Below are 12,816 nucleotides of genomic sequence, written 5' to 3' on the forward strand. Positions count from 1 at the left end.
CCTAATATTGTTTCAACATTGTTATCTCAGAAAATATATGATTTATTTTGATGTCAAATATCATAAAGTACATAATATCAGGTTGTATGTACAATAAATTTATGAACCGTCAAATATTTAAATTTTATAGTACTGTTAAGTGGGAATATGGGAGTATCCGCTATCTAAGTGCATTCCTGGGTGAACAACAGAGACCCCGGATTAGGCTAACATGACTCAAAAAGAGTCCGAACAAAGGATACGCTGGAGTTCGTATAGACCTGGGCGAGTGCGTGCGTAAACACAGGACTCGCCAGGGTAGACCTTTAAGTGCCTATACAATAGACACAGTAATGGATCTGGGAAACTATTATGGGCAACTTATATTTTATAAGGAGGTACATACGGTAGATCAGATAATTATTTTTTCGAGTTTTCATATTTCTTTAATGCTATGCTATGATCTTACAATTGTCATTTTATATTATTTTTTATTTCTTATAGCGTCCCCAGGCAAGTTTGGTTTTCAGCATAAAAGTTCTTCAACATGTATTGAAAAAAAGCTTTCATTGAATGTTGAATTTTGATTAAATTCATAAAAAATTTCAACATTCAATGAATGTTGAAATTTTTATGCTGAAAACCAAAGAACTTTTATGCTGAAAACCAAACTTGCCTGGGGACGCTATATACCCTCGGGCCGGGCATTTATTCATAATTTTCATTCGAAAGTACCATAGAAATTGATCTTTATTTTGAAAATTGTATCTAAAAGAAATATAAGCTAAAATTGAACATTCCATTGGCTAAAATGAAGTAATTGAAGAAAAGTAAAACTTAAAATGCGTTTCTCTATGTACATACGTATCTAAAATTATGTAATTGTAATATAAATGTCTATAGTAAGTTCAACTTTTAGATACAAAAAATAGAAGTGTAATAATCGTTTAAAAAAAAAACAGATAAAGAATTTTAACAAGACAGACCGTAACGATTTTATCAGTTTTAATTTAATTTTTCAGCGGGGTCGAAATATGTATTTCAAGGTTTTCCATTCAGATTTATCCGTTATTCATTGTTTCGGTTTTGGTAGTTACGAAGTCTTTTCGACGCCATTACACCTTTTCCCAGGCTGTACGTGCTTCGAATTAACCGGCCTTCGCTGCTAACGGGAAATGCTTTCGACATAGCCTGTATATGGCTTTTAGGGAATCCACGCCAAAGCTTTTATCTCTATCGGTGTACTTTTTCGCATTGCCCGGTCAAAATGTATCATAAAACCTGTATTTTTCCACATTTTCTGGATACACCAGGCTTATCGCCGGTTGATATATTGTATATAAATACATACATATTATACATTCACTTCGATCGATCATTTCTCATATATGTACTTAAAACACACTGGATAATGAATCTCACCACACTGGAGACGAGGAGAATAAGAGGCGACTTAATCGAAGTCTTTAAAATATTAAATAATCATTACAACTATTCTATGTTCAATGACAACAGTATCTTAGAGATCACTGTCAGACTCCTAAAAGAAAAATCGAACAAATTTATTAGAGATTCCTTCTTTTCAAACAGAGTGGTCAATATTTGGAATTAGTCTTTCCAACATTGTAATAAATTCTGAAAACCTTAATATTTTTAAAAACAAGCTAGAAGATGTATTTCTAAAACTTAAAGGGTTTTTGTTATAATACTTATTTTCCAATATATTAATTTCTTTCTATATTTTCGTTTTCTTTTAGTTATCATTTTACTGTCCTATTTTTTATCTTTTCGTATTTTCTTTAATTTCTTTATCTATTTTTTATCATTTAATTTGTATACATGTATGTATGTATTTATAAGTCAAACCCCTTGGGTCTAACATTTTTGCCGCCTTCCCCTAGTATGTTAAATAAATATAAATACAGATGTTGACGTTCTAAGTTTTCTCGTTCGCTCAAATTTATTTTATGATAGAATGCACTTTTTACGCTGAATCTCTTAAAATCTTATTTTGTATGTGTGGCGTTCCCTTTTTTGAATCGGCCAATTTGCATAGATTTTCTTCTCCGAACTACATACTTTCCACCAAAATCCTACTGTTTATTATTATTATTGTGGATTTGCATTTAAATATCGAATTCTCAATGTTGCTAGCTATCGTTTTATCGAACAAGGATGTGACCAGAAAGATGTGCCAAAACTCTATTTTTAGATTTCAACTTTTGACTACTATTTCTTCGCATTAATGATTTTTTTTTATCCTAATCATTGAGATTCGGTGCTGAAATGTTTCGGAATATAGATTTAATTTCCATTACGATTATTTTTTATATTGATTGTTATTGAATTGTACTTGCATATTTAAAAAAATTAAAAACATTCTTATAATATCATTATAAGAATGTTTTTGTAATATATATGTAAATATTAGAAGCGTGATACATAAATATGTTGTTACAAAAATTTCATATTTTTTCAGTTTGTGACAAGTCATTTAACAATAGCACTTTTCACCAGTTAGAATAAAAATCTGTGCAAAAATTACTTACCTATAAAGTTTCCACACGTTTCGTTTAACCACACTTTGTACTATAATATTTAAATTTCTTTTTTTTTCGTAGCTCATCATCAATCACGTTGTGTGTGAAGATACGTCCAATCTATTTTATTTTCGCGTTATTCACGCTCAAAGTAAGAACAGAGTGCGAAAAAACACAAAGAATCGATTACTCGTTAAAGACTACCCTAAGCGGTTTTCAAAATCCCCAAACTTATATTCGATGATCGAATCACGCGTGGCGTGCGTGTGATTTTTTACATACTGTTTTATAATTTCAATAAATTTGATTATATGAATTGGTAGATACATACATAAATACATTTGATCATTTTTCGAAACGAACATATCTGAACAATATTGCAACTCTACCTACATACATACATACATGTACTTTGAAACGAAGTAACCTTATCGTTCAAATATTTATCTAGAGTTTTCACAATTTCATAATACCCACAGCCAGCATATTCGAGCGAAAGTATTCAGTATGTCAATTTTGTGTATGTAGCTACTTAGCTATATGAAAGTAAAAAAAATTCCACGTCAGTACACTTTTTGAACGCTCATTTAAACCTTATGCTACCGCGTAATAAATATTGTGGGTCAGGCTCCCTCCCCCTTTAATATTTCGCTAAAACGATGATCGTCCATCCCTCTAATAACGTTGAATGGTTTAACGATGATTGCAGTTATTATGTCTAATTGGAGCGTTTAAAGATCATCATTAGAGACACCAGACGTGTATAGTTGATTGACAGTAAACAGTCCAACAATTTTCGCCAAAATTCCATGTTGAATTCAAATGCTAATTGGCAATTGAAACGATTTATATGTATATACTGGATACGTTGTTCTACGAAAATCTCAAATAGGACTTTTTATTTTATTGTTCATATTATTCATAACGATTTCTTTGTAATCGTTGTATCTTGCACTTCATAAATGTTTTTAGATCTTTAAAGTGCAATTATATTCGAATCCTTTTAAAGGTTTCTTATTATTTTATTGAAGCTGTCTTATATTTCCCTGATGCTGTTTCAACATTTCTACAACATTCAATTCGGTTTCCCTTTAAACCAAGTATGCTCGAATGTTGTCGAGTGGACCCATCCTAAGATTCGTCTTCTAAATTAAGTGTAATTACTGTGACTCTTCGCAGAGTCGTTTAAGACAATGAATTATTTAAATTCGCCATTTGGAGTGAATTACGTTGAATTTTTACATTCCTTTTCTGGTTTGTAGGGCATGTCGTCAATACGGCGCAGCCCGTTTTACGTTCCTCTCGTAATCTGGGTAGTTTACGATCCACTAAATTTGTGTAATATTACCAAAACCGTTTCCCGAGGATGCCACCATTTCGTCTCACACCAACCATCACATTTAATCTGAAAGTGTTGAAAATTTTCCCGAACAAAATGTGGACGTCTTCTTACCATGACGTTACTCGCAAATGTAACTCGATATAAATTCAACGTCGACTTCTAAATTAAACATTTTATTGCATTAAATTTTTTACTCATGCATTGTATGTATATTTGCATATACATATGTATACTTAATATAATGCGAGTTTTATATAATCGTACTTTTCATGACAGGACTGTAAAATGTCTGGAATGCACTAATGTAACAATTCTCCTCTAATTGTGTTATATTTCGCAGCTAAAAGTGATACACAGAGGTCAATAACATACTCCATATGTAGAGCCTCGTATTTTGGGCATTTTGCTATAAATGGTAAAATTAGGAATAGATGCTAAATTCGTAAAATATGTGAATAGATGCTAAAATAACAAAAAAATGTAAAATTAATTATTTTTAAGATTAAATTTTTGTCTATGGTCAAATCTCTTTAGGGTCATGTCCGTATTATTGCGTTAGCAACACCACTGAGCGCACGCTTGTTTTCGCTGCACGCTTTCGAAGTTCTGGAAAGTTTTGTTGTTTTGTGTTAATAACATTTAATATATGTATAGGTGAGCATAGGTGAGTGGTTAATTTTTGCAAAAAAATGCAAATATTCTAGGGTCGAGAATATTTGCTTTTTTTTCTCTAATCGAGACACATGGGAAGTTAGGTTAAGGGGGTATTCTAGTCTAGAAATTTGAAAAAATCGATTTTTTTTCTTCATATTTTCAAAGCTTAAAGCTTTAAGATTATGTCCTTAGAGCAGCGGTTTCCAAACTTTATGCTACTACGCCTCCCTAAAAAAAAATTTTTTTTCCGCGCCTCCCTACTTTTTATTTTTTAATAGATATAATAATATAGAGACGTTTTAAATAATGAACCTTTATTTTAAAAAAAAATACTGAACACTACAATAGACAGAATAATAAAAAGGTTTTGCTATAACATAAATTTATACGAACACGTATATTTATTTTTATATTAAATTACTAATTAAACTATTTACTGGCACAAAGTTTATCAAATCTTGGGGGCAATATGGAGAGTGCCACTCGTAACTCCTTTTCGACTATTAACCTGGTTCGATATTTGGTTTTCATTGCAGCTAGTGCCGAAAAGCCCGTTTCGCATAAATAAGACGTTACAAACAGTGCCGGCCGGCCCAATGGCGCCCTCGGGCAATTTTTTCTAAGCACCCTTAGAAAATTATTTTTTTATTAAAAAGTTTTGGCGCCTCCCCTGGCAGTAGTCCGCGCCTCCCCAGGGAGGCGCGCCTCCCAGTTTGGAAACCGCTGCCTTAGAGGATTATTCAAAATAAAATTATTTAATATAAATTTGGTGTGAACTTTCTCTATACATTACTCTATCGCACTAACTAAAACTATAACAATTTCAATTTATACTATTTTTTTAATATTCGGAAAAGTCAAAAAAACTGGTAAAAAAATATCTTTTATTTCAGACAGCCGTTATTTTGCGAAACAAAATTTTCCCAAATTTTATCCACTCTATTTAAAAATAAAGATTCTCTAATTTTTTTGTAAGAAATGTCTTTTTGGAGTCTGAGATGAGTGCTTTTCTTAAACGTTTGGTTATTGATAATTTGTAAACTTCAATTAAATATATTGCCTCTCATCCTTCTCGTCTCCAATTTGGAGAGAGATTGGGTCTTTTCAATCTCATATTGAATGAAAGCGATCTTTTGAAAGTTTGGAAGGCATTTTTGAAATTCTTCTTTGAACACTTAATACATATGTATAATATCATTTAAAAATCAATGTTCCAAATAGTATATGCAAATTACAATTTAGATTTTATAAACTTTTGTGTAAAAGCTTAGCATTGAGGCGATTTAAACCCCTTTTTGTTACATATAAAGGGAAATAATATTTATTACTGACGAAATACGTGTATTCAATTGAGTATTGCAAAAAATGCTCTTAAAGGTGCGTTTATATTATCCAGCTTTGCGCGTCAAAAGCTCGGCACAACGCTGCACGAAAAAGACTTCGTCTATTTATTCCAAACAGCACCGTCCGTTTTCAGAACGTTCATATTTGTTTTGGACGAGTGCAAGGTAAGATCGGCTTACATATACATACATTAAAAAACTCGACGATATGGCGCAATATTGCTTGCGTCGAGTCGATATTGTCACAGTGTGACGTTTTCAAAAATATTCATATGCAATATTGACAGCACTTTCGTTAGCACGGGTGCACTCATCACCATGCCGTCACGTTATGCGTGAATATTTTCTCAGTGTCCATAGAAAACCGGTTCTGCTCGATACGTTTCGGTGACATTTATCGCTATATACATTTTACATTTTGATTTTTTTGATTTTTAAATGCTTTTTATTATTACGAAATTATGTTCACAATACATCTTATATCTATTTTAATAGCTACTGATCTACTGATCATTTTCTATTTTACAATTTTAATTTAATTTGGTTAGTAATCACAGTATTATATTATTCTAATGTTAATCTAAATCATAATAGGAAAAAGAGCTCAAAAACCTATTTACAATCCTTATAAATGTTCATAATACATCTAATACATAATATTAATTAAAGACTATCTAAAGTCGATGACCTAAAGCAGATTGTGTTTAGGTAATCTGTGTTTATACCTGAAGGGTATAGACATTTTATTGTAATCACCGAGACTCTTCACAAGTGTGTTAGTATGGTTATTAGTGATTCTTTCATAGAATCTACTGGTTAGTTTGTTAGTAATGTCTGTAACAAACGGATTATTATATATAGCATGCAGTTTTTTCAGGTTAGTATATATGGGTGTATTATAAATTATTTTAAGGGATTTATTTTGTATTACTTGGAGCTTGGAAAGGTTAGTATTCGAGGCGTTATTCCATACAGGTGAAGCATAGGTTAATAATGGTAATATGAGCGCGCGATATAATTTTATTTTATTTAGCGTTGATAAAGAACTATGGCGATTAAATATTGGATATATTGAGGATATACCCCGCATCGCCTTGCATTTCGCTGCCTCAATGTGAGGTGCCCATCTCATTCTTTTATCAAACGTTACTCCTAAATATTTTATTACTGACTGCCATTTCAGACTTTCTCCAGAGGGGATTTTCAGATCTGAACTTGGCTTATGTTTTCTAACACTAAAGAATATGGCGTCTGTTTTGGTTTGATTAATTTGAATTTTCCACTTAGTGAAGTGTTCAGTCATTGTTTTAATTGCAAATTCAAGATTTTTAAGAATAGTGTCTGGTTTTTTGCTACTTGTGAAGCAAGCTGTATCATCTGCATATAGGGCTATGTGACAGTTTTTTGGAATAGGTATGTCATTTATATATATGGAGAACAAGAGTGGGCCAAGCAAGCTCCCCTGCGGAACGCCAGCTGCGATTATTTTTGGAGACGATAATTCATTATTTACGCTAACCACTAGCTTTCTACGAGTTAAGTACGATTTGATGATGAGAATTAGGTAGTTTGGTATTTTGTTAATAAGGAGCTTATGAATGAGTCCATCGTGCCAAACCGTGTCGAAGGCCTTTTCTATGTCGAGACATACCATTCCGGTACTTCTCTTCATATTAAAGTTCTTCGTCACGTGTTCAGTTAGTCTTGTTAGTTGTTGGGTCGTGGAATGTCCAGTGCGAAATCCAAATTGTTCATTTATTAATTTCTTATTTACGACTTTAAGTAAACGTGTGTAGATTATTTTTTCCAGAATTTTTGAAAGCGTGCAAAGTAAGCTAATGGGTCGATAATTGGCCGGGTTTTTTGAGCTTTTATCGGGCTTAAGTATGGGAATTACGTTGGCTGTTTTCCAGTATTCTGGGAAATACCCGGTGAGTAAACATGCGTTGAATATTTTAGATAGTGGGACTAAAGCTTTAAATGGAAGTTGTTTGATTGTGATGTTATCTATTGAATCTCGCCCAGGTGCCTTTTTATTTTTTAAATTACGTATTATATTTTGGATTTCACACGGATGCACCAATTTTATATTTTTAGTACTGTTAGTGGGAGTTTTTGTGATGATTTTAATGGACCGGTTGACTTTATTATGCGTTGGTATGTGATTGTAATGTTGTGTGAGTGTGTGATGTTTTTGGAAGGATTTTGATAATAGTTCTGCTTTGTCGCAATCACGCGTCACTGAGATTCCTGCATCATCTAATGGAGGAATCGAGTTTTTTGTCCTGCGAATCGCTTTAGCTAATTTCCATAGAGAGCCATCAACTGAGCTCAATTTTTCTAATTTTTTAGACCAAGCTTCATTTTTGATTTCTTTGATTCTAATTTTAATTTGATATGTGAGCTTATTAATTAATGTTTTCAATGCTGGATTTTTTGATGTTTGCCAAATTTTACGGAGTTTATTTTTACTTTTAATTAGATTTGCAACAAAGTCAGTTATCTCTAATTTGTGTTCAATGTATTGTGTCTTAGGTATGTGAAGGTGTTTGGATCGAGTTATTGATTCCGTTAGGTGTATTATGGAGCTGTCGATTTCGGTTTTGTTTGTGAGTGTGGTAGAAGTTAGAATGGTTTGGTCATTTATGTACGACTTGAACTCTCGCCAGCTAGCTCTCCCGTAATCCCAACTATGCTTGATGATTTCCTCGGGTTTCCCGTCGATTGAGAAGATTATCGGGAGATGATCAGACGACAGGGTTTGAAGGGCATTTGGTGTCGATATTTTTGGGCAGTTTTTGACGAGGACAATATCTAGTGTGGATGGTTGTGAGTTATTTGTGGGATAGTGTGTGTATGTATCCGGATGAAGTAAGATTGTATCTGTTAGTTGAATGTATTTAAAAAGAGTTGTGCCTTGTTGGTCAGTGTTTACGCAACTCCATAACGGATGTTTGGCATTAAAGTCACCAGCTACCACTACCGAACTACCAATGTTAAATATTTTGTTAAGATCGGATGCCAATAATCGTTTTTGGGGAGGATTGTAAGCGGATGCTACTATGTGACGGGTGTTGTTAATTGTTAGTTCGATGGCGGTTAGTTCTAAATTTTTTAGTGGCGGGGTTATTACGCGACAATGTTTAATTGACGATTTTATAAAAATGGCAACTCCCCCTCCATGCTGTTCTCGGTCTTCGCGATAGCAGTTAAAGTTAGGTAGGTTAATACGGATATGAGGTTTTAAGAAGGTCTCGGAGATTAAAACTATGTCAACACAGTACTCACCGATCGCCGACTCTAGTTCGTCAATCTTATTCTTAAGTCCACGAGCATTCCAAGCTAGAATGTTCAGTCGCCTCCCTTTAATCAAAGATATCGAGATATTCGACAAGCATGAGTGCCAGCTCTAGTTTGTCGGTGCAACCGCTGGCCTTGGCACGAATCTCCTGGAGGATCTTCAACATCTTCGTCATAGACGCCATGGAAGTTAGGTCTGTTGTTGGTTGAATGTTGGGATTGGTTGGTTGGTGGGGTTTTTTAGGGATATTTGGGATATTTGGTGAAGGAGTTTTAATGGTCGGTAGCTTTGGGAAGTTATGATCGTTAACGACCGGGATATTTTGTGGCTGCGCCACTGGGAGTTTCCAAGGGTTGGCTTTGACAATTGATGCTCGATTCTTCCTCGATTCCAGCATTTTCAGATAGCTCTGTCTTTTTGGACAGTCTTTGAAGTTAGCGGGGTGAGATCCTGAACAGCCTGAGCAGACAGCAGGGGTAACTATTCCTTGATTGCATTGTGCGGTGAGGTGAGTGCCGGCACATTTGACGCACTTGGCCTGCCGATTGCAGTTTTTCGCAGCGTGTCCATATTCTTGGCATCTGAAACATTGAGTAATATTTTGTGATTTACTAGTATATTTAACGACACTGACCTTTGTGTAACAGATGTACCGGATTTCTTTAATCTTCTTTGCCGATACCGATGGCTCGAAGAACACCAAGTATAGCTCGGTGGCGTTGCTCCTAGGCTCCTTCGTCTTCATCTGTATGACTTTGGTTACAGGGAATCCCTGTCTGATGATGTCATCTTTAATATCAGCTTCCGGCAATTTCGGCAAGCCACGTACGACACTTTTTATTTCCTTTTCCTCCTTCCTGGAAAAGGTATGGAATTGTCGGTCTGGTGTCAATCCATCCCGAAGTTTTTTAAAGTCTTCAAGACTTTTACATTGTATCTTGACATTATTTTGACCAATGTAAGTCATTGTGAAGTCTTTTATAAACTTCTTGATCGACTCGATCATGCTGCCGTGAGTGCCAGTAGCTGTCATGATGATGGGCGGGATTCTTCCACCGCTTCTGGGGACATCGGAAACTTCCAAGAGCCCTTCAAATTTGTTTTTCTCCTGAATTTTAAATTCAGGAGCAACATCTTTCACGTTCTTTGCCGTATGTTTTGGAAACTGCCACTCGGTCTCCATCTGAGCGGTCTGAGAGCAGCCTGGTTGAGGAGCTTCGGTTGTAGTTATCAGTGTCTTCTTAATTCGCTTTTTCAGGTTGGATCCTCGCATGGTGCCAACATGTGTTCGTTTGGTGTTCGTTTTGTGGGGGGTGTTTGTGGTGTATGTTAAAAGGTGTGGGTTTTTTGACGGTATGGCGTATCGCTGTATTATGAGCGCTCGCACAGAGAGTACGTCTTCGGCACGTCCGTTCTCACGGAGCGTCGAGAGACGAGTGAAGACGAGTGAAGTGAGAGACGAGAGACGACGAAAGACGACGAGTGACGTCGAGAACGAGACATTTTACATTTTCATATTTGCAGATCGCTCCAAAGCGACGAGTGCACTTAAGCAGATACAATACAATCAATCAATATACATAAGGATTTTTATACAATGCGGATTCATACGAACATCCACAGTGACATCAATGGAGAAATTTATGCAGTATTTTATAATCAAATTAGCGAACATCAAGACGCTGAATAACTTGAGATTAGTAAGAGAGATAGGAAAGGAAATGTCAATTTTACAGAAATTATTTTAATGAAAATCAGAATAATTGGCAAACTCTGATGAGAAATGATCGACCTGGAGGCACAAACCAAGATCTGGCCAACAGCGGGACTGTAGTGGAACTCGAACTCGTAACCACTCTGCTCGAAAGCATACTATGCTAATCACTAGTCTATGCCACTGAATAGATCATGCCACGTACACATAACAGAACATATGAATGTGTCTATGTAGAATGTACTGAATAGTACTTTTCCTACTGCTGTTTCGTAACTGACCTTAAGTAGAAAAATTCTTATTAAATTTTTGTTTTATTTTACAAGATGTTTAACAATTTAAACGAGCTGGGTTTTTCTCGAAGAAAATGCTTACATATTTCTCTTTGAACATGTTTCGTTTTCTCGCTGAATAAAATTCGTCATAAAACTTTGCACTTAATATCGGTAAAATGTTGCGAGAAATTCATGAAGTTGGGAAGTTTTAATCATTTTAAATTTAAACGTTGCATTTTATACAAATTGGCGTTTGCATCTTTAAAGCAAACTATAATAACAAAAGTTCTACCGTCAGGAGTGGAATTAATTAACAGCAACTGCTACTCCATATATCAACAACTTTTTCGTTTGCAGGCTGCGTCGAATTACTCTCGATATTAATTTATTTTGATTAACTCAATACATCATAAAAATCTGTAACTAATACACACAACACTCAATATGATGACGCAGTGGATACATTTATTTTTTGCAATCTATTATTTCACCTTTTACCTACATATAATATTATTATCTTCGCTATCTAAAACTTACCATTTGCGGCATATCTGATATGTGATATGCATAAAATGTTTATATTTTGTGTTCAATACACACTATGACAATGTCTTATAATATCAAATATGTATAGAACTTTTTGTTCACATTTTTCCCGACAGAATTTTCCATTTTGCGATGTCAAAGTCTCGTCACTGTCGTCGTTCTATTAATTCAAGTACATACATATTACCTAAACATGTACATACATACCTATGTATATCTTAGTATGTACGTATATGTTATAAAATATTTCGTGTATAGTCCACATGTTTCGTGGGTAGATCTCGTGTGCCGATACGCGTGCATAATTTAACCTGGTCCCGGCTCTAATTACAAATTCCACGTGGAACCGGAACCGTTAAAGCTCCGGAACCGTACACACCGACACGTTTATTTAACGCCTCGCTTCATCCCTCTACAAAGATTCGAAATTGCAAGATTTTCAATATATACATCAATCTATTCATATTTCATTTACATACATGCATATGCATGTACATATGTATGCTTTGGTAATACTTATTTGATTGATTTATATTTGGGGTGAGCAAACTTGATATGATTTATATACATGGAAAATCCAGATTTTCCACGTATAGCATATATTCAATTTTCTTTGTGTTTTCTTACCGCTTGATTTTTCTTACATATGAATACGTACATACATACTTGTGTATATTATTTTCATTTCGTGAAGGCGTATGTTTAATTACACTGAGCAACAAAAAAATTACTGGAGCAGAGAATAATCAATCTACATATACATATGTACTAAGTTTGATCTACTAAATTCGAATATGACCATGATATTTGTTTCCTTCTTCTGTTTTATGAGATATAAGCGATTAAAAAATGCATAATTTATACAGATTTTTGCCTTTTGCAGCTTTTTTTAAACACGTATATCTCAAAAACGAGAAGAATTCAACAAAAATCATTGTCATATTCGAATTTAGTGGGTCAATCTTAGTATAGATTGATTATTCTCCGCTCCAGTATTTTTTTTATACGTCTTCAAGAAATAAATGCTTAATGTAATTAAAGTGTAATTAAACATACGCTTTGGGACAACCTGTAATGGCACCATAGCCAAAATATAAAATACCTATAAAGTCAGAATCTAAC

The 12,816-nt window shown here is 34.3% G+C and overlaps 1 protein-coding gene across 2 annotated transcripts in view; it reads left to right on the forward strand.

The window, feature by feature from the left end:
* Pkc53E (Protein C kinase 53E) overlaps positions 1–12,816 on the forward strand; it is a 180,482-nt gene that overhangs the window by 143,845 nt on the left and 23,821 nt on the right. The gene's annotated exons all lie outside the window — the stretch shown is intronic.

Source organism: Arctopsyche grandis, chromosome 6 (assembly GCF_051622035.1).
Source record: "Arctopsyche grandis isolate Sample6627 chromosome 6, ASM5162203v2, whole genome shotgun sequence".
Taxonomy (NCBI): domain Eukaryota; kingdom Metazoa; phylum Arthropoda; class Insecta; order Trichoptera; family Hydropsychidae; genus Arctopsyche; species Arctopsyche grandis.